This window comes from Pygocentrus nattereri, chromosome 27 (assembly GCF_015220715.1).
Source record: "Pygocentrus nattereri isolate fPygNat1 chromosome 27, fPygNat1.pri, whole genome shotgun sequence".
NCBI classification, from domain to species: Eukaryota; Metazoa; Chordata; class Actinopteri; order Characiformes; family Serrasalmidae; genus Pygocentrus; species Pygocentrus nattereri.
The window spans coordinates 6,252,871-6,276,927 of record NC_051237.1 but is presented as its reverse complement, the minus strand read 5'-3'; the positions used below and the strand labels follow the sequence as shown (position 1 = coordinate 6,276,927).

The 24,057-nt window shown below is 38.8% G+C and overlaps 1 protein-coding gene and 1 non-coding gene across 3 annotated transcripts in view; one reads left to right on the top strand and one right to left on the bottom strand.

Moving 5' to 3' along the window:
* Positions 1-24,057, top strand: part of dlgap3 (discs, large (Drosophila) homolog-associated protein 3) — a 195,820-nt gene that overhangs the window by 124,130 nt on the left and 47,633 nt on the right. The window lies entirely within an intron of this gene.
* Positions 2,520-2,626, bottom strand: LOC119262616. The gene has a single exon (XR_005129773.1). It is a non-coding gene; the product is annotated as a U6 spliceosomal RNA (small nuclear RNA).

The following is a 24,057-nucleotide window of genomic DNA, read 5'->3' as shown; positions in this document are numbered from 1 at the left end:
CACACCAAACGCAGTACACAACACACAGTGTCTACAAGTTTGACACTAGTGTTAATAAAAGTGCACATTGCAGCAACAAATTAAAAACAGAACCAGACTAAAATCCAGAGTGGGTGATATGACTTGAAATTTACATCCAGTAAAACAATCAGTCTAAAGCCTTTAAGATAAAGAGGCAAATGCTAATTGTCTGTAATTGTCTGGTTACCATTTCACGTCATAGCTTTTAGCTGGAAAACATCAAATTTGTAAAGAGTTAGTTAGCTGATATCAAACATGAGAAATTCATTAAAAGATAAGTTTTTTTTTATTTGTTAAAACTCTCCAAGTAAAACAAATGAGCTTTTTGTTTTTCAATGCCTTGCTGCAAAGTCTTCTATGTAGTATAGCTGTGCAGCGTTTCTCACCCAGTGCAGTAGATTTGCATGGCTGCAGTAGTCTTTCTGTGTTTCCTTTATTGTACTTAACAGATCTGAACATCTGCCCAAATTAAGAGTTATGCTGATCAAAAATCCAATTATTTTTTTCAGGCTTTTTCAGGCAATTTTAGAATTCAGACTCATCCCTACACTACAAAGGTGCCACAAAGGGTTACTTGAGCAATGCCAAGTCCTTAAAGAACTGCATTTTTATATAGAGTGAATGTAAAGAAACTATATTGGTATAAAGAGCATTCATCTGTTTAAGGGAATTTTTTATGGTTCCATATATATATAAATTATATGTGTGATGATTCGTCTTTGTAAAGTTTAGAGAACCTCCACATAATGTAAAGTTTCTAGGAAGATCTTTAAAAAAATGTTAATCCTTTCAGATCTATTGAGAAGTTCGATGGGGAATCAGAGATTGTGCTTCTAATGGATTATGCAAAGAACAATATCAGGCCTCCTTTTTAAGGGCATAGTTTCTATATAAAATGGGAGATTAAAGAAGTTGTTGAACCTCTACATCATGTAAAGGTTCTATATCATGTGTTTTCCTACAACCACATGTCCAATTATTTATGAATGTTGGGATGCACTGATTTTACTCAAGTAAAAAAACTTATAGAACACATTTTGTAGAGAACAATAAAATCACTTAAAAATGTTCTAATAAAAAAAGATCACAAACCATCAATTTTACACATGACATGGTCTTTTATGACAACTATATATACAACAATCTGAAACAAAATAAAAGGCTTGCCTTAAACATAATTCATATTTGTAATAATATAAAACGTCCAGTGAAATGTTTAAATTTAAGACTGTGGCTTTTTACTGTAAGCTGATTTTCCATTTACTTTGAAAACGTAGAAGAATCTGAGCTCACTGACCCAGACGTAAATACCTCTTAGAAACACATTTGGTTTAAACTTTCCAGGAAGAGCTCTCTCTGCCACTCTACCTCACCATCACTTCTCACTGAAACATGGAAAAGGAATTTATAAAGTGTCTCCTCTTGAGCTTTCACCATAGTTATTAATCTGACTGATGAAATTACTGGAGTGGAGGCTGCGGTGAAAACAATAATCAGAGAGTATATTCATCAGAGATTCACTCTGCCAGAGCCCAATCACAGCCTTTAGAGTCATTAGATGTTGAAATAACCTGCTAACGAATGAACGAGAGCTAGCCATTATCCTGCATCCATGTGGTAATTGCATATTGTGTTAGAAAATCACGGGGTGGAAGCGCCAGGTTATGAAATATGCTACACAGGATGAGGACCTCATTTGTAGTATTAAATAAGGCCTTTGCAAATCTTTCACTATATGTATATATAAGTAAATATTTTAGTTCACCAGGTTATGTTGACTTTCTCTTTATTCTCTCCTCAGCAGTCTTTATCCTCTCTTCAAGCTGAGTGTGTCTGAGTACACTTAACTGTAGACACTTAATAATGAAGGTCCTTTAATGACTTCTGGCTTCTGATATTTCATTGGAATACAGCCATTAAATTGAATTTAATTCTTCAGACATACATCTTATTCTCAAAGATGGTTCTTTAAGGAACCAAAAGTGGTTCTTTGGCATTTTTCCCAAAAAGTCTTTTGGCATTTTATTTAGGATGTGCTCTTAATGATAGTAGTTGTGGAAGAAAATTTCATTACAATATAATACTTTAGGTTTCAAAATAGTATTGTTTGTTACATGGAGGCCCAAATATATGCATTTATTTATTTATTTATTTATTTATTTATTTATTTTTAATATTATTTAACTTTTTTAATGTGTATTAAACCCCATTGTTAGACTAATAGTTTAACAAAATGTGTTTCTGTCTAAATCTGTAAGATGGTGTCATTCTGTTAAGACCAAGGTTTCTGCCAGCACAGTGATTAAGAAGGTTAGATAGTGTAGTAGATTACATGCTCAACTCACACTCAGTAGAACAGGGTGATAAGAATGAGATAGGAATCAGGAACACTACTCTAATATACAACAAAAATCATAGGGCAATACGTCTTATATTACGTTCACCTGCCTTTGGAAATAACTCTGGATACAATCATTTGTTAAATACTGAATGTGGCCAAAGGCTTGGAGCGCTTCACGGATTTGCGTGTCATCCTTTTGCAGGGGCCATGCTAATCTTCTCTGTATCGATCCAATTTTAGTATATGTGCTGCCGTAGGAGACACCTTACCATCACACCTCAATGAGCTTGTTGGACATCCCATTTCAAAACCATGGGGATTAATGTTCCGTTCACCCCTTTGCAGTAAACAGCCAGAAGTCTTATGGGAAGATTTTGCAGAGGAATCAGGGGTATGAAATTTGTGCCCATTCGGTCAAAAGAGCATTTGTGTGGTGATGCACTTGACTGAGAAGACCTGGCTGATAACTGACATTCCAATTTAATTATCACTTGACATTCCAATTCAGTAGGGTTGACTCACTGGAGTTACCCAGCACCAAACTCATCAACTGTTTTTATGGACCTTGCTTTGTGCACAGGAGCACAGCCATGCTGGAACAGGAAAGGGCCTTCCCCAAACTGTTAACTGTCTAAAATGTCTTAGTATGCTGTAGCATTAACTTTACCCTTCACAGGAAATAAGGTGCCAAGACCAAAACCTGAAAAACAGCCCCAGACTATTATCTCTCCTCCCCCAAACTTTAGTGTTGGCACTATATACTAAGTAGCATTCTCCTGGCATCTGCCAAACCCAGATTGATCTATTGGATTGTCAGATAGTGACATGTGATGCATCACTTCAGAGAACACATTTCCAATGCTCCAGAGTCCAGTAGTGGCATGTTTTACACCACTCCAACCAAAGCTTGGCATTGTGCATAGCAATCTAAGGCTTATGTGCCCTTGCTTAGACATGGAAACCCATTTCATGAAGCTCCTTGTGCACAGTTCTTTTGCTGTTGTTACTTCCAGGGTCTGATACTCTGTTGTGACATAACAGAGGATAGGCAATTTTTATGTCCCACGGCAGTTTGTATGGTCTGCTGCTTTGTGCCTGAACTGTTGTTGCTCCTACACATTTCTATTTCACAATAATAGCACTTACAGGGCAGACCTAACAGGGCACAAACTGTCTTTTTGCAAAGGTGGCATTCTATAACAGTGCCACATTAAAGTCACTGATCTCTTCAGTATGACCCGTTCTTGTGACAGTGTTTGTCTAAGGAGATTGGCATGGCTATGTGCTTGATTTTGTACACCTGTTAGCAATGAGTGTGGCTAAAACACCTGAACTCAGTAATTAGGAGGGGAATCCATATACTTTTGACCATTTAATGTATTTAAAGATATAGCCTGTTTTGAACTTTGCTTGTGTACTTCAGTAACAAAAGCAACCACTAAATATATAAATGTAAACAAAGTTTTAATTTGATTTTTAATTAAAAACTGCTTAAGTGAGATGATCAAGGTATCAACTTTTTTTAAATTTCTGTTTTGGAAAAATCATTTTCAATCACAAGTAATAAACCAATATGTATGTATGTATGTATATATATATATATATATATATATATATATATATATATATATATATATATATATATATATATATATACACTTAGCATATTACAAATCTCTAACTATCCCAACAGAATCATATCTTGCCACAAGTATTGTGACAATATCATGTCATAAGGGTCTGCAGCAATTCCCACCCCTAGAGCACACCATACAACACTGCTGCTGAAAATATCAATACATGACTGTGCACAACCATCATGAAGAAACAGCACTCCAGACAGTTTTAATGAGAGAAAATTCTTACAAAAGTTGCCTTGAATAAGAATGAGTCAAAGACTAATTATGTCTTTTGCAGTCAGCCAGCAGTAATGGAGTCTGCAGCCAATGATTTGGCATAATCTGTTGTATGTTATTTACTCAGGCAGTTATGCACTGCACTTCCACTCGGTGCACATGAATGACTGTGTTCTCACTCTGAAAGTGTGTGTGTGTGTGTGTGTGTGTGTGTGGGTGTGTGGGTGTGTGTGTGTGTGTATTTCCACTTGAGTGGGTGTCAGTCCTGTGGGGCGCAGATGCTGGCACAGTCTCTTCACTGTGCACACTGATTCCCCCACAGTGACCAACAGTGGCAGCTGATATTACGCATACACACGCTCATGTCCACCTCCATGTGCATCCACAAGCCCACACATGTCCCTTTCATGCACCTCAGCTTGCACTGGGGCTTTAAAATTGGGCCACGTAGGAAGCTGCAAGTGTGTGCTTGTGTGTGTGCATTTAGAAGCCTTGGTCATGTCCAAAAACTGGTCACTAAGCACTTTTGAATCCTTAGTTTTACTAATGAAAGCAAAACTACAAAATATGTATCTTATAATCACTGGTTTATGCATTACAAAACAACTAATTCATTAAACAAAATGTGGTCAGTTTATGATGTATTTTAAATCATGGCCCTGAATAAACAGTTCCCATTTCGAGTGAATAGAGTGCTTACAGTCAGAGTAGTATTAAGAAGTAGTGTGTAATGTTTCATGCCATAAAAGTGTGTGACTGTCATGTGGGAGGAACCCAAATGTTTCCTCAGTGCCTACAGTGTCATGTGTGTGTGTGTGTCTGTTAGCGTGGGCCTCTGAGGGACTCTGTCATGTCCATGTCAGTGAAATCCAAAAATACTCAGAGAATGGTGTGAATTATGTATGACTCCTCCCCCACTGTCTGTGCTTGTACTGCTCCAGTGCATTACCACACACACACACACACACACAGAGCCAGAGGGAAGCAAACTTGAGAACACTCTCTCAGTTTGTAACTTGTCTTCACTCTTGGCCTGCTGGTTTCTCCTATGGACCCCTGCTGGTTGTTGTCTGTATTGTAGTTTCAATTCCATTGACTCCCAGTGTAGTTTAGCTGGAGGTTTAGTTACAGTGATTACATTTTTGGAAAAGCCCCAGCACCAGTCATCAGCTCATGGTAGATGAGACTTCACGCTGGGACGTACTTGAATCTACGTCTAACTCTGTACTGCACTTTATTTACCTTTACACAGCTCAGCTTAGCCACGGCCAGTGCGTGAGTGCTCGTGTGTGTGTAATGTACAGATGTGGTGTGAACGTGACCTAATTAACCATATAAGCTTTATATGCTGCAGCCTAGGGCCTCATGAGTGCAGGTGACCTCACGAGGTGTCCTTTCTCAAGCTTTCCCACTGTGCAAACAAATCTCAAGCCACCAAATGGCCGCACAGCCAACATACTCAGAGCAAACAAACATATTGTTACTCTCAGAACAAAACGAAAACAAAAATTTTCATTATTTGACTTATACACTTTGTCGATATTAAGAATGGACCAATGTAAATGCTACAAATTTTATTTGCTCCTAAAATTGTACATTGTAGCCTATTGAGAAGACACTGGCTGTATCATCCACAGCGCAGGAAATTGTGTGAGTGGTGTGGAGAGATTTTACCTGGAGTGAGGAGTGACTTTAGAAAGCTGGAATGATGTTCTCTCTCACTCTGACATCACTCTGACACCGCTCCATCCTAGGCGTGAAAGACATGCTCAGTTCAGCTACTGATGCAGTCAAGTTTAAGCCTTACATTTAACTTTGTCTCCTTGTCATCATCCCCAAACACTGCAATACAAAGTCCTTCCATCAGAAATGTGGGTTTTGGAGAATATAAGCAAACACTGAGTGAGTTTAGTCTCATGTGTGAGTGGTGAGTACAGTGGTTTAAGAAACAGGGTCTACATGCTAATAAAAGCTATAGTTCAAATTAGTTTTTTAGGCAAGATATGCTCATGTGCATACAAAATTGATAACCTCATTCCAGTCTCACCCCAGCAACCCACAATTCTCACTTCAGACACCTCAATAAAGTTGGCAACCCTGTTATGTTGTCATTGTTTTTTTTCATATATCATCTTCACCTAAAAGGAGCCTCAAATTCTTCACAGTAGAGCCACGAAAGGCCTTAGAGTGTAAAGTCATGCATAACAGTGTAAGCAATGAGAGGCATCTCTCTCTCTCTCTCTCTCTCTCTCTCCCTCTCCCTCTCCCTCTCCCTCCCCCTCCCCCTCATGCTCTCTGCCACAAACCCAAAAGTCCCATATGGGCCTATGTGAGTAACCCATGAAAGCTTGAAGAATGACTGGACTTTAATGGTAATCCTCATATATCTCTTCTCCTCACTGTCTAATCCTCTGCTTTTCTCTCTCATTTTCTGTGCAGTGTTCTCCTCTCCTGCCTCTTTCTCTCTCTCTCTTTATCTCTCACTGTCCCGCTGTCCTGAGTGTGCCCCTACAGCCAAAAGCTGTGCTTTCCTCATTAACTTCCTTTATGAAAGCAGAGATGACAATAATTGGTTTGAAAATATGAGACAATAGGGTACAAGGATTATTCTGAGCTCATACTGCCCTCTGAGTCTGAATGTTCTACAATGTCTCTCTCTCTCTCTCTCTCTCTCTCTCTCTCTCTCTCCGTCCTTCTTGGGGACACACCTTCCTTTCATTTTTTTACACATACAGAAGTGGCAGGCATACCTACATCAATTGCATGTATTGGATGGCAGGCCAGTAGACACATATCTCAATGTTGGTTAACCTCTTAAACTGCAGGTTTGTCATTCAGTCATTATTTTAATGCTTATTATTCAGCTACCACTATGAAACTAATATGTAGGTTATGCTGTTATTAGGACTATGTATCATTCGAAAACTTTCAACACTGATACCAATCACTAAATGCATTTTAATTGCTTCTTTCAAATAACAAAAAGACACATAGCTTAAACCAAATATGAGTGTAAGGTGCAGGAAGTGTATTTTGGGTGTATTTTCTGACCGCAACAGATTGCAGACTAATCAGAAAGCTCTGATGTTATTGACATGCATGAGAAAAGTATTTTAGACAAAGAACCAGCAAGGAAAAGCATGTGTTTTGTCTCACTGGTGCTGATTAGACTGACCAATTAGGTATTGAAATTTCACATTGACTGATACTTGATGGGACCTGTCCAGGGTGTACCCTGCCTTCTGCTCAATGACCACTGCGATAGGCTCCAGCACCCCCCCATGACCCAGAAGGATGAATGGTTTAGAAAATGTGTTTGTGTGTGTTTGTGTATGTGTTTGGTACTTGGTGGTATTGAAGTAATTTGTTCAGGTACCATAAAGATATCAAAATTCAATTCCAGTTGAGTGATAAACTGAATGTGGGCCACATACTGTTAAAGGCATTACGTTTGAATGTGTCTTACATTTTGCATGACATTCATAGAGGAAGAAGAAAGATAGATTAGATTAAATCGATGAGGGAAGCTTTTTTATTGTTAGATTATGGAGGTACATTGTATCTGTCCCTCCATTATTCTCTTCTGGGAAAGCTTTACACTACATGTTGGAACATTGCTCTGAGGATTTGAGTGTGTTCATCCACAAGAACATCAGTGAGGTCAGGTACTAATGTTGGAAGATTAGTTCTGGATCATTAACACCACTCCAACTCATCCCAAAGGTATTGGATGGCACTCCATCTTGCCAGAGAACGCAGTTCCACTGCTCCACAACCCAATGCAAAAGTGCTTTATATCCCTTTAGATGGCACTTTTCATGGTGACCAAACACTCACGTGTGACTGCTCTAGGGCACCTCATATTATCGACAGGGCTTTTCTATGTAAATTACTCAAGCAGCACACGCTCAATTAAACACCTATGAGTGCATCTTTTCTAGTATAGATAGTGGTCTATTCACACTATACAGTACTCTTAAAGGGTCCCAGTACTTCTGGGCCTGAGGCATGATAATCCTTTATAAGGGATTTACTCAAGTTGTAATCCTGCTGAATGGATTAGAGCTGGGATGATAGGTTGATTCACACATGAGATTACTCTGCCAATTATTCCAGGATTTAACCATAAACCGCTTCACCTCAACAAGATTCAGCCTGCTAGTTACTGAGTTACAGACGTACACTGGAGATGTTCCATGATAGATGATTCTTCTCCACGGATCATATGGTGTGGAAATGACATTCGCTCTCAGTGTGAATCAGAGTTTAGAAATGCGTGTGTATGGTGCTACATGGTGCAGTGATTCACATGCTAGATTACGTAATGTGTGAAGTGATTAAGTGTGGCAGAAAATAGGATTCAGAACCCGAAATGATTCAAAGATGAGGCACAGGCGCGGCGCGGCGCTGAGCAGCAGTTAAGTTACTTGCAGTATCTGAACTGAAGATCTACACATGGAAATTAACATTCAGCCCATGAGCTGCTGAGCACAAGAGTGCATGCGAGTGAGTATGAAAGTGTTTAAAGATTTAAAACAACTGCAGGAAAAAAAATGCATTTTACCTCTCATCTTCGCTTCTTTGGGGGCTGTACATGGAGCCTAAATGATGGAGACGTTGGCTCTGCAGGATAAATAAAACAGCTTGCTAGGATCTCAGGTACAAATCGCATGATTTCTCCCTTGGATCTCCTTCTGTTTTTTTTCTCATTATGTTTTTTAACCTTGAGTTTGGGATTTTACAGCCTATCTCGCTGCCGGTCGGAAAACACGCCGCACACATTCGGAGTGGAGCTGAGGTTGCACATCTATTCTTTCACTGTCGGTTTTAATTCGGCTTTCTTTCTCAATTTTCTTACCTCTCCCCTGTTTTCCCCTTAGACTGCATCTGTCCACAGTGATTGATGCTTTAACTCATTAACACTGTGTTTGTTCACTGGCACTGCACTTAATATTCTTTGATTCACTTCAAAGCTGTTTGTGTTCGTCCTAAGTTAGTGTGTGACCTCAGAATAAATAAATCAATATCAATGTGTGTGTGGTGTATGTGTGCTCTCTGTTTTGTCCCTTGCCTCTGATTACGCCAGTGACATGTACAGAATTATAACACAGATGCATAGTCCCTTTATCTTAAGACAATTTTACACATGTAAGTAGGCCTGTGCCTTTTGGGAGTTAACCAAGTTGCAGCAGTAAAAGGGGCGCAGTTGTGGTAACAGCTCTTTCATCGCTGTTACAAAAAAATGGTTAATTTTTTGCTGCATGATAACTTTAGCAAGGCTGGAACATGGCTGTACTAGTTGAATGCACCAAGTGCTGCTGGCAGATATCAAGCTGCCTATGTGGTACACCATTTTTCATTTTTATTTTTTTAGAATATCCTCCGAATACAATCTCAGGTTTCAGACATCAGACAAAACAGCATGAACAATGAAAGATATTTGAATCTTACTTGAATCTCTGTCAAATTAAAGGTAAAGCAAAAAGGTGGAAAAAGACTCCCAACCCGGTTTAACCTTTTTACCACAGTTGTTTTCCATACCATTATCCACATAAGACGATTCTGTTATGGACACAAGCCTAGGTGTAAGTGAAAAGCTATTAGACAAGCAGCTCCAGTGCTATTTGTAGCCTTTGCTTCAATACTTTCCCCCATTCTGATTGAAACAAGAGAAAGCTTCCGAGCTGCAATCTGCCTGATAATGCCGGCAGACTCATTCTGCCGTCACCCATTTTCTAAACAAGAGAATTCTGGGATATGAGCAGATAGTGCAGGCAATTCCAGGGTTGGGCATTAATAATTGAAGAATCCCATATGCCCACGCACATAAAACTAGATCACCAACTGTAGATATGAGCATGCCTGGAGCTGCCCCAAGGCCTCCTGGGTAAGAGGAGGACCATACTGTCAGTGCACTTCCCCAGAGCCTTTTTCGAAAAAGTCTGTTTGTATCCTTGAATGTGTGTGTCAAGGTTTTCTTTTTGTTTGTGTGTATGTGTGTACATGTGCATGTGTTCCTGCATGCACAGATATCAGTAGTGAACTATGACTATTAGCACACTCAGTTCAGGCCATGAAGGTCAAAAACTGTAATAAAATTGGCCCCTACATCTCCCCTACAGGAATTTTAATAGTATGCTAACACTGGCACGTCTGAACATTCAAGAGTAAACAGAGACATTTGAAGCTAGTAACAGATAGTCTGTGTGGTTTTCATCATTTTTAGCAACTGACTAAAACCTGGTTAGACTGCCACTCCTATTGGCAGGCACTGATGTGTCTAAGGCTTTTAGAAGGCCTAGAGTAATGTTTTTTTTCTCTTCACAAAATTGGTCCCATCTAATGGAGATCAAAACAGGACTGATTGATGCTGCTGTCACTTGCAAATTATATTAGTGGTCAGTCTTGTAAGATCTTCGGTGCCTCCTCTGAAGTCCTAAACAATGGGACAGTGTGCTTGACTCTATCCACATACACATCATGTGGAAAATTGTCCTGACTGGACAGTAGACATTTCATACTTTTAACTCTTTTAGATGATTATATCTTTTCTTTACAGCTAGAGACAGTTTTCTGAATTATTTAACTAAGATTAAACAGAAGTAGTTCAGTGTTTCTGCCATTTCATGTTTTGTTATAGTTTGATGTTTTTGAATGTGTTGTAGTTTGTTTTGTGTTGTCTTCTTATTGTTGTTGTTTATAATTATTGTGTTTTAAAATCCTGCATCTGTGTTGTTTTATATTGTTTAGTGATTTTGTGTTTATTGTTTTATGAGGAGTTTACTGTTTTTATATGTGCAGTATAAAGAAGAAAGGTTAGGATAAAAGAGTATAACCTTTTCGTTCTCACCTAAAATTTTAAAATAAAATAAGAGTGTAATTATTTGGTATTGACTTTTCATAGTTTATATATAAAATATATTAAATATAACAATGATTCCGTTAGATAAAAATAAGAAAAAAGTGTGTGTGTGTGTGTGTGTGTGTGTGTGTGTGTGTGTGTGTAAATAGATTAATCATTAATCATTTATCAATTTATTTATTTATTTATTTTATTTTCCACCAGCCACTACTGGCATGCATGTAGAAATGTACTCTTATGTGATAAGAGTGCAGGTTGTGCTATGGTTTTGCTGCCACGTCCACTTGTGTGTGTGTGTGTGTGTGTGTGTGTGTGTGTGTGTGTGTGTGTTTGAATAAAATATAAAAAAAAAAAGGTGTATATATTTTTTTCCTACTCTGTCAGGCATTAATTGGCTGTGTATGAAAGATAGTTCAGACTGGCTTTGTGATAAAAGAGGTGGATAAATATCCTGGCAGATGCATCCCATGGGAAAGGTCTGGCTTACGTAGGCGATTTCCAGAGCATAGGAGTCTATTTTAAATACCTCAGCTGCTCTCGCATCAGTGTACACTGTATAATTATTATTTGACTTGCTAAAGAAGTGCATAGAGACACCTGCATATGAAATTACTATGGACACGTCAAATGTCAAAGCACATGTCAAAACACATATCAGATATAGTCTACAGCACATTTCTACATCAACAACTTTACAACTGCAGTCTGTTAGAATCTGGATCCTTGCTTAAAACATAGTTTATTAAGTTGATTGTGTTTGGTTGCATTATTAAGTGATGGCAAACTCTGCTTTAATTTGCTATAAATACATTTTTTGTTTGTATTGTGTACATATAGGTATATGTATATAGGTATAGTAAATCATGAGAAGACAAACACTGACAATATTTAGATTTGTTATTAAGTAACAGAACATGAGATGGAGAGTGTTGTTGAAAATACCACTGTACATGTTTTTATGCTATTTGACCTGGAGTGTTCTATTGCTGTTATACAACAGCCCTGCAAAATAAAGAAAAAGTAAAGTAAAGAAGCCACTCAGCATTGTATCATATGTGGTTTAACAGTAGCAGTTCCTTTTACCAAAAAAGTGGTAGCCTTTAGCATTTTGGATAGATCCATGAAACTATCAGGTTCAGTCAGGTCCCGCTCAGGTTTTCAAAAATATTTGACAAATGAAAACAAAGTGTTGTTTTCTTCCAGTCAATTTGTAGTTCTAACCTATATTCATGCACTCCGTACCCCCTTACCTAACACAAACAGATCTGATCCAGTCAATTAAGGACTTCTGTTACCATTACTGTTAATTATCATGACAAATGTCATGACTTTGTTGTAAGATGTTTATGTCGTCATCACGTCAATGTTATGCATCAGGGATCAAGCAGTTTCCAATTATTGAGTGTATGTTCATTGTGTGAATGTTCATTGACTAAAAATACCATCCAATCAAATAGACTTTCAGTTCAACCAAGCCTGAAGACACTGTGTAGTGCTGATAAAACTCTAATAGCAGCCAAATCAATGGAAAGAACGTGATACACTGCAGTCACCAGTAACAAGGCTTTGCAGGACTGAGATCTTTTGTAAGTGTCTTGTTCACGATCTCAGTATGTGCTTATAGCAGAAGTTCTAGTACAAAGTCCTTACAGCTTGTTGTCCAGCATCGTCCTGTGTGTCTTTTCGGTTAAGACACACCAGTGTGACTTTTTTCTTATTGATAGGTCAAATTAGAGGAAATTGGTTCAGAGTTTCCAGGCCTGAAGGTGAACCTGTGCAACGTTAAATGGAATAAGAGACGATGAGGTTAGATCAAATCAAATCAAATCAAATTTATTTATATAGCGCTTTTTACAACTGATGTTGTCACAAAGCAGCTTTACAAAAATGGGAATCACAGCACAGAGAATCAGACAAAACACTGAACATAATATACAGAATATACAGAACCCCCGTGAGCGCTGAGGCAAGGAAAAACTCCCTCAGAGCTGGAGGAGGAAGAAACCTCGGGAGGACCAAGACTCACATCTAAAGGGGGGACCATCCTACCACTGGTCAGACAACTTATAAGTTAAACATTGAAAAGTCAATTTTACATCCACGCAGTTCTAATATATTCAGGTGTGTATAATCAACAGTGGAAACAATTAGAGTTCATATAGATTTGGATGTGATCTGTAGTGGAGAAGCTGCGTTCCAGAAACTTCCATCAGTCTGGTCAATCAGGGGGACAGGGGGACTTGAGGGTGGGACATCCATCAGTATTGGGCCGGACCGGTGGACAGTCAGTAACTCGGAGGAAGGAAAGATTTAGGAATTAGTTTAGACTGTATTTATGAAGAACAGAAAATGTAAAAAATGTAAAAAATGTAAAAAATTGTAAAAAATTTATAGATAACATTATTTGCTGCATTTCCTTGCTGAACAGACACTCTTGCTGTGTCTGTATGATGTTACATTTTCTAATCAGACCACACATACTGACGCACACACACACACACACACACACACACACACACACACACACACACACACACACACACACACACAAGTGGACGTGGCAGCACAACCATAATTTAAATTCTATGAAGCCTATCCAATCCACCTGGTTGGGTTCAGTTAATTTACCTTTGCGTTTGTATGTATGGCTGTGCATGTGTGTCTTTGTGCATTTGCATTTAGCCATACATTTCCTGCACACTGGTAAAGGTTAGTGCATTTATTATTTGACCTTTTCAGAAACTCACTTTGGTTACTTCTAAAAGTCTGTTTTGTTTCAATGGATATTCAGACATTTAACCTTTAAAAATATGTTAGTATTACAGCAGTATGCTTCTTGAAGGAAATTGAAATGCCAAATTTTTTATTTTATGACTTCTAAATTGTGAAGCCAGATGACTAGTAAACTTTCTGTAATTGAACCCTGCTATAATATTGACATAACCATGTCATAAATGTGTCATATGTTGCCAAATTATGTCCAGTATAGTAACAGCAGTGTAAGAGTGCCGTGTCACCATTAACAGCAACTGTCTGACTGAAGCCATAATGTTTGATGTTATGACAGCTTATGTCACATGCTTATTTTTGGGTAGGTAGATAGCCATCATGAAATCAGACATTTTGACATTTGTCACGACAATTGCTTGTAATGGTAACATGACACTGTTACATTACTTAACATAATCTGTCATTGCAAGTCACAGCAGCATATGAGAGGTATATGGCATGGCTATGTGAAAGTTATATAGCAGAATTCAAGTACTGTGTTCCTGAAGTTTCTGACAAAGCTAGTTCTGTAAATTGTAAAACAATCTCCAAATGTATTACAGTATGGTGCAAAACTAAGGCGCATTACCCCAAGTTCTGTGTTCTGTGTTTTCAAAAGCCCACATTAGCTTGCAAGCTACTTCTCCAAGGTATAATAGTGATACACAGTAAGATTAGTAAGAAGTAGCTTAGACTTACTTGGTAGGAATTTCCTTTATTGGATACAAATGTAGAGGAATTTCATCAGTGGTCCCATTGTGCCATAATGAATGCTTCCAATAATATGTTCTTTTACATTCTGTTCAGCATTATTGTAAAACCAGCTGGCCTCTATCAAAGTCCAATTACTTTCATAATTGAATAGATTTAAAGCCTTTGAAAGGCATTATGTAGTTACAATGGACAGGCTTTGTCACAGTGACCCTATCTGAACAAACTGCTTTGTGAATCTTCAGGGTGGTTTTATTGTAAGAATGTATCAGCTCCAGTGCCATAATACAGTGGGTGATAAAGTGAAAGAAGCACTACTCATTCATAGTACCGTGCCACTAGTGAACATGGTGGCAGGACCAACTGGGCCACATTAATTTCTAATCTGATAACTTTGGCACACCTTGGTCTGAGTGAGGTAAACAGATTGTCCAGTCAGAACTAGCTGCCTTTGAAAAGTTGTGCATTCAAAAAGAAGAATCTCTAAGACAGCAACTAACCATTATATCTGTAATTGATTGACATATCTAGTACTGTTCAATCAAGACAAATCAACAAATCGATTGTTATGCCTTCTTTGGTTCTTCCACCTTTGCCACTACCATTTAAAGTTTTACTTGGATTTCATATTCATGATGCAATGAAACAATTTGTTGTAATAACAAAGTGTATCATATCGAAATACTGAGTGTTTTTTAAAGGAATCATGACAATAAAACATATCAATGTTTTTTTTTTTCATATGCATTTTTGACTTTGCCCCATGACTTTCTCCCAGCATGCATCACTTCACTCACTCTTGTCAGCTTGCTATCACTTAGTCTTCAACTTAGTCATGGTTTCAAGATGAAAGTGCACCAGTCTTGATAAGTTCATGAGCCCATGTCTCCTCAGCTCTGGGGATTAGAGGCCGGGCTGCTTGACAGCCTAAATAAGAGCGCTAACGGCTGTAATATTGGAAGGTCCGTCCTAGGTGCTGTCCCACCGACAAGGTGGAGACGGCACTGAATTTATGTGTCTCATGAATGCTGAGGCTTCCTCTCAAATCAAGAACTTCAAAGAGCAAGCCTGGATGAGAGGCCACTGTGATCCTCATGCAACTTAAGCAAGGTGCTCTTCAATCACTCTCTTTCACTCTCCGTGGCCTCCTGCTTTATTCTGGCTCTTTCATGATGTTCCTCCTCCTTTTTATCTTGTTCTCACATGCTTCCAATCTCAGACTGTCACCCACAATGAAAACTGGGGTGAGATATTGCCATACTTCCATCCAGTAGTGTTTCTAGACAGGGATGCAGGAAGGCATTTTAAGTTGAGGAGGGCTTGTTCTTTTATTCTGGAGAAACTTTGTATAAATAAGCTGGCAATCAGATTGTTGTGATACGGTAACCAAATGTGTCATGCCTATACAAAAGCTATATGCTGAAAATTTAATACCCAAATGCACATTAAGGGAGATCATTTTAATGGTAAAAAACTGAATTAATTATAACACAGTGTTTAATTATTTTAGATTTAGTTTTCAAGGCTATTGCGTGGTGGGTGGGCTGTCACTCTGAAGCAACTTGCTCTGTTAGAGGGATCAATTACATTACATCTGAACACTCATACAGGTCTGATTTACTAACTGGAAACAAAGCACTTATGCATCATTAGATCACCATTACAGAATGAAATTCACAATACAATTTTTATGGTAATGTTATTATCAAAATTCAACCCATTTGCCATTCTAAATCCAATACTCAGTATATGTAAGTTGTTTAGCCTCCACTGCGGTGGACATAAGTTGAATTAATGCCATTTGTGAAGTGGAAAACAGCCAATTGCACCTAGCGGTGCTAACAGCAAGTTATGAAATAGCAATATACTGGTAGCTATCTGCTTAGCTACAGTACTGCAATCTGCAAGTATTTAAGTATATATATGTGAATGTTTCATATAACACATGCAATTCTAAACACTAGATTGTCCTAGATGAATATTTATTGCAGTGGCTATCTGTGCTCACAGTAAGTTCTTCCACCTAGAAGGACTGACTACACAAAGCATTGGATTTTTGTTTTCCATGCTGATCTACTGTACACAATTTTAAAAGTGATTAATCTATATCACATTAATCATTTAGGGGGTCTACAAGGGGTCTGACATTCATACCATGCCACAGCACCACTGGCCCCCCTTGGACCCTGACATGAAGTGCTACTGCTTCCCTGCGAGAGATCAACCGGGATCTCCATGCTTTAGCCCTCAGATAGGGTTAAATCTGCACCAAACACGTCATGGCCAGTCACTCCAAATAACATGGAAACGCTGGAGACGCACCATGACGCCCTGACACCGATGCCATGCTGAGTGTTTTTGCCCATGCAATCAGAGAAGCTAATGTCATTATTATTTTGATTGCCATTAATTGGATTATTATGAATGTGCGGTGACAAGCTGTTTGGACTGATTAGAAATCACTTCCCCATGAAAGGCAGAACTAACAGCCCCGTGATCCGAGACTGCGCCTTTTCCAAATTTACCTCTCTCCTTCACTCTCTCTTTACCTCCCCCCTCCTGCACCTTCTCCCGCGTGCTCCGCATTAACATTCAACTCAGCCTGCCGCAGCTGCTGGAGGGTGCTACATCTTGTTGACCCAAGGCAATCTCCTATAATTTGGCCCGTCTCTGATCAATGTGATCATTGCTTTTTAAATAGAGCCTCTATCTTACCATGCAGATGCAGTGCACGTCAGCGACAAAGAAAGAGATTGAAGAAAGAGACATTCATAATCATCTGTTTGATTTGGTCATACTGCAATACACTTATTGTTTTGGTGGAGCAGGAGATGGAGGATAATCTCTCTCTCTCTCTCTCTCTCTCTCTCTCTCTCTCTCTCTCTCTCTCTCTCTCTCTCTTTCTCACTCCTCCAGTGCTTATACAATGATTGACAGTTTCCTCCTGCTTAGCTACACAGATCTATAAGGCACAAGAGGCAAAAAACTGTGCGACAGTGACATAAAACAACACACAGCCTCCAGCACATTTTTACACAAGCTCACTTATTTTTTTCCTCTCTCTTATACACATCCATTCTCATTAACCTCTTAGATATGTGGGCCCACATTATAATTTTTCACTTGCCATTACAAAAATTATGTATTACCTTATAAGGTCCCATTCACAGCTGACTTTAACATACTTTATGGGTGATTATGGGCAGTGTTAAGTACAAGTGAGAACAGGGTCCAATGCCTGTAAGAGATCAATGATGGCTGCTAATAATATTGGATAGTAAAAAAAACCTTTCACCCAGTAACATCACATTTTAGACCTTCCCACCTACAGCATCAGAAATCAGTGAAACAGGCTGTCCAGCTGACTACAGTTCACACTGTTAAACCCCAGGCTTAGAACATTCTAAGGCTTATTATTCAGTAACTACAGGGATCAATGCAAACTGGCTATTCTTAGGATAGAGAAGTGTATAATAAAACTGTGGTTAAATGTGTAAATATTGATGTGCAGTGTTAACTAATGCTAAAATATGCTAACAGAACAGTAACAGCATTTTTCACAGCAGTGCTTTTTGTATCAGCTACAATGCGACAATATTTAAGTTCCAATCATTACTGAATGTCTCTAAAAAAACAATATACAAAATATACCCCCAAAAAGTTGGGATGCTGTGAAAAATGTAAATAAAATCAAAATGCAATGATGTGCAGATCATTTAAACCCTATTTTTCATTGAAAATAGTAGATAGACAACATTTCAAATGTTGAAATTGAGAAATTTGATTGTTTTTTTTTTCTATATGCCGCGAAGAAAAAAACATATGTAAAGATACACGGGTCCAGATACACTCCCACCTTCTCTGGGCCTGAGCTTATTTAAAACGGACTGAGGGGAAGTGGAAAAGTGTCCTGTGTTCTGATGAATGAAAATTTTAAATTCTGTTTGGAAATCATGGACACTGTGCCCTACGGGGCTGAAGACCAATCAGCTATTTATCAATGCACAGTTCAAAAGCCAGTATTCATGATGTTATTGGGGTGCATTAGTGTGCATGGCATGGGTGACATGCACATCTGTGAAGGCACCATTAGTGCTGAACGATATGTACATGTTTTGGCAACATATGCTGCCATCCAGACGACGTCTATTTCAGGCAAGGCCTTGTTTATTTCAGCAAGACAATGTCAAACCACATTCTGCATGTATTACAAAAGCATTGCTCTGTTTTAAAAGAATCTGGGTGATAAACTGGCCTGCCTGCAGTCCAGACCAGTCACCCACTGATAATATTTGGAGGATTATGAAATAGAAAATACAATAAAGGAGACCCTGAACTGATGAGCAGCTGAAATCCTATGTTAAGTAACAACAAGAAACGTCACTTTCAAAACTATAGAAATTAGTCTCCTCAGTTTCCAAACACTTACAGAGTGTTGTTAAAAGAAGAGGTGATGAAACAGTGGTAAATATATAGTTTACAGTTTATAGTTGATTTGCACATCATTGCATTCTATTTTTAGTTACATTCTATGCAGTGTAAAATATATCTTACCTGAATGTCTGTTACAAGCAGTTATAAGCTCTGAATGTCTGTGTACTGCTGCTATAGCATCAGTATAGCACCAGTTAGCAAGGCGCAAACCTAATACTTTATATCCTTTGAGGTGCATTTTAAAAATGAGCATTATTGCAGTAGGGTAAATCAGATAAATACATGCTACTCATGAAGCAAATTAATATGTGTAACGAGGAGCGAAGACGCGGATGCATACACTGAGATAAGCAAGATTTATTTTGGGCAAATCCAGGGTCATAGTCAAAACGGTCCAGGTTCAAACAGCCAACACGGAGAGAATGCGGATCAGACATGACAAACAGAAACACAGAACCTCAAACAAGAATCAAACACTACAAACAATATATACAGCACATCCAGCACAATCAAACAAAGACCAACAAGAGACTCAGGAAAACACAGGGCTTAAATACAAGGGTTAATGAGAGACAGGCGGAAACACAGGTGGGAATAATCAGGGGCAGAGTCACAAAACAAGGGGCCGGACTAAAAACCAAAACAAAGAAGCACATGGACAGGACTGGGAAGTAAAAACAACACAAGCACATGGACAGGAGAGGGAGGGGCCAATCGTGACAATACGTCTTTATTAAACACGGCCATGTCATTGCGCGTTCACAGTTTGACTGTATTCAACCTTCAAAGGTAAGCAAAATTATTTTACAATGATGTTGATTTTGAGTCTTAGCTAATGAGATTTTAAAACTGACCTATCCACCCCATTGAGTACTGACTGCACTAGTGAAGCTAGGCGTAGTAGGGATAACAACTAAAGGGGTCATTTCCATTTGTGTGTTGACTCAGTAGACTGAGTGAATCGACAGCTTGGGCTAGATATTAGTCAGCCCCATCTTAGCCACATTTTTCTTATGAACTTTTGGTGGTGCTATTGTTCTGGGCCACATAAGTCCATTTTGTAAATGTGTGCGGTAATCTTCCTCCAGTCATGAAAAAATATTTTATTCCAAGCAATTTTGGTGCATTTATATTGAACTGAAGCATTTGTACTCAGACAATGTAGGAAAAAACAAAATGTTTTAAAATTTTGGTACAACTTTATTTGGAGTGGTCGTGTGTAGGTGATTATTAAACTCTTAACAGATTATCAGTAACACATCAACAACATATCAGTGAAGTAGCAGTAGTGAATAATCTGAATACATTGAAGTAAATATCTTGAAGATGTTCTGATGATACATTACTTATATTAAGTAGATGAACTGTTCATATGTTACTTCCATTACGCAAAATGGAACTAACCTTACCCAACCTTACCCAAAACCTAATTCTAACCCTCATATGTTCTTAACATGTTACTGAAAGTCTGTTGAGGGGTGCTTTCATCTGAAAGGATCATTCAAAATAGAGAGTCGCCATGTAATATGTCCATATTGTGCAGTACAACAATACATCCTTAAACTGTAACCTAAACGATGAACTGCGCCATGCCATGCCATTTTGACATTACTGATTTGTCAAACAGGATATATCTTGTACCACATTCAGGCAACTCAGTGTAGCCCTGAGATTAATAACTGAATAGTAAATCTGCATTTTAAGGGATTAATAGGTCTTTGCTTGGCTTTTTTTCATTGCCCTCATCATCCCTTCGCCTGTGCATATGCTCATGTCACTGAGTGCTGCCATCACACACTTATAACGCAATTAACGTCCATCTCTTATTGCACACGGTGAATGTTCCTGTGCATTCAGAGAGAGCTCTTCAGTAGGTGAGTAGGGGCTGAGCGCTGTGTCTCTGCAGTAATGAGAAGTCTCCTGGGCTCTCTCGTGTTTCATCATTAAACTCATTACAGCTCAGGCACAATATCATGTAGCCACTGATTAGGCCCAGAAATGAGAAAATGGGCAGCGGCTGAAATGCTGCAGGTTTCACTTTTTCTTTTATAGACGGCAGTGAACAATAGCGCTTCACTCTGTACACTTCTCCTTGAATGTCCTTTACTTCCCCCACCTCTCACCCCCCCCCCCCTTCTCCAGGTTCTGCTGATTACTAGTTGGACTAGCGCTTTCATTTTTTCCTGTTTTTTGTCCCCGCTTTTGAAGAATGGACTACGAGAGGAAGACTCATCAGGATAGGCCCGTCTCACAGAAGCACCACAATTCCCCACCCGAGTGAGGCGGCAGCCCCTATTTATTCATGATTGCATTGATCCTGTTGTGGTTCCTGCACACAACTTTGCAATCTTTCAAAAGCAATAGGAGTTTGAACATCAAGCCACTACCGGGAGGCTTTATTACATGTTTGTGTGACTCAGAGAAGGAGAATAATCATATATAGATAGAGAAGGGACAAAAGAAGAGAGGAAAAGTGGAGCATGTAGAGCCATTACACGCAAATCCATGCTTGAGTGTGACAGAGGAGCTGTGACCTAGTTCTTAAAGGACGAGGACGTATGTGAGTGCATGCGTGCATGCACAAGTGGGGGTGCATGCGTGTGACTTTTCTGTACATTTCAACTCATGCAAGACTTGTTTCACAGAGTCATCCTTTTGATTATGTCATAAATCTGTTATATTGTATGATGGAAGTGAATGGTAAAAGAAGCACTGGCTTCAAGAGGCTAATCACACATAGGTGGCAGTTGGAAATCATTTAAAATAAACCTATTCTCACAATATGATCTATAACATGCATGGAGTAACCAAAGTAATGAGCATCAGAAAGATAAAAGCACGAGTTTAGCTGCAAGCCACCCAGCTACAGCTGATGGCTTTTCTTCTTCCTCTACACCCAACACATTGCTATTTAACTGAAACGTCTGTTCAGTAAACTGGAATAAATTAGGCTTTGCTAAGTACTAAGTTTTCATTCAATTTAAAATGCAAATTCCAAACCATCCATCTGGTTCAACATCCATCCATTTTCTAAGCCGCTTCTCCGTCAGGGTCACGGGGGGATGCTGGAGCCTATCCCAGCAGTCTTCAGGCGGAAGGCAGGATAAACCCTGGACAGGTCGCCAGTCTATCGTAGGGCAGACAGACAGACACAGACAGTCACTCACACCTAGGGGCAATTTAGCATGTCCAGTTGACTGCATGTCTTTGGACTGTGGGAGGAAACCCACGCAGACACGGGGAGAACATGCAAACTCCACACAGAGAGGACCCTGGCCGCCCGGCCGGGGAATCGAACCCAGGCCCTCCTTGCTGTGAGGCGACAGCACTACCCATCACACCACCGTGCCGCCCCTGGTTCAACATGTAAATAATAAAAGTTGGAGGACATTCATGCTGTGTTCCAAATGGCCCTTAACACTATATAGAAAACAATTTTAGAGAACAGAATTTGTGATGGATGATTTCATACATGTCATAGGTTCATCAATCTGCAAGAGTATCTACATTCTGTCACAAATGACGCGATGCATTATAGCTGTTCTGTGTACCCTACAGTGTATGGTGTGAGCACTATTGATTGCAGTGCATTACGTGATTGTAAGAGTGCAATGGATATTCTTCTAGAACCCATTTCAATACTTTTTTTTAACATGCCCTCGCCGACTTCTACTAACCACTCAAAATGCATCACACAATTGTTATACAAGCTGCCACTCAAAGCACAAGGTAAGGACGGGACAGCAAGGAGCGGACTGGTAGTTGCTTGTTGGCGAGCAATGCAAAATGTTTTCAAGTCTGAACATAACATACTTATACCAGACTAAAATAATGCCACCTCATTAAAGCAAAGACATTGTATCAGCAGTCATGAATAACAGGTATAGTAAGTCAGATTGCAAGCTAAAGCCCAGTGAATCAAATCTTATGGTGGTTTATAAACAGCTTTGTCTGATATTTTGGGTGGGTTGAAAAAGTAAAAGCGTGACATTGAAGTGATTTTTGGCCAGGTTTTGTTTCTGACATTGACACTTGTTTACTCAATGCCTCACCCGTCCAAAGACTTATCTAATAAACTTCACAAACCTTGTAAAGTTATGGAAAGGCCCTTAAAATAAAGTCAGTTATCCTTCTCGGAGTAAATGGCAAGGCCCAGTAAACAAGGTCTAGTTAAAACCAGTACTGAATGGGGTGGGTTCTGTTTTTTAAACATTAATTCATAATAGACTCCCAAAACAGTGCAATAAATAGGGGTGCAATAGTAAATAAATTAAATAATATAAATACATTTATTTTCACTAGTACGTTTGGCTCATAAAAAATGCTCATTTTATTTAAAACATGTTCTTGTGCAAAATAGTGATCATATAATAGATTGAATGAGATAAAAACAATGCAAAACCTAAACTGCTTGATACAAAGCCTTATGCAGCATCATTTTTATACCCTCAAAATTGAAAGATCAGCATCACATTGAACATAAAAGCACAACATGTACCTTGACACTAAGCATTAACTATGAGTAAGTTGAGTAAGTAACTTTAGTTGAAATGTTTTCATTTTCATGATTTCAAGTGAAAGTTAAGAGCTTTGATAATAGTTTTTGGCTACTAAGACTAAAAATACTTTAATTAAAATGTAAGTTTCAATCAGGAGTTTTCAGTGTGAGGTTGAGCTAATTAACCACCATGATTTTTTCATGATCATTTTACTCATCTTTACCAAAGTTGTCATAATTACAAAGTTGAATATGTATGTACAGTTTTAGAAGTAGTCTTACTGTTGCAAGGCACTGTGTAACACTTATTTGACAATTAAACCTCTTCATAATGAGCAAGTCACACATTATTCTTGTAATGTCGGTGCAAGAATCAGGCCAGAGTACTTCTATGACTTTTGACCCTCGTCTGACAGATTCTTGTTGCTTTTGAGTTGCTGTGACAATGTATTATACATGCATAGTATGTGGAAGATGCTCTTTGCCCTCTTATTATCGGTTTCACAGCTCAAAGTAATAGCGGTTGGACTGAAGACGTGTCCTCGCTAGCTTGCTCTGCTCCGGA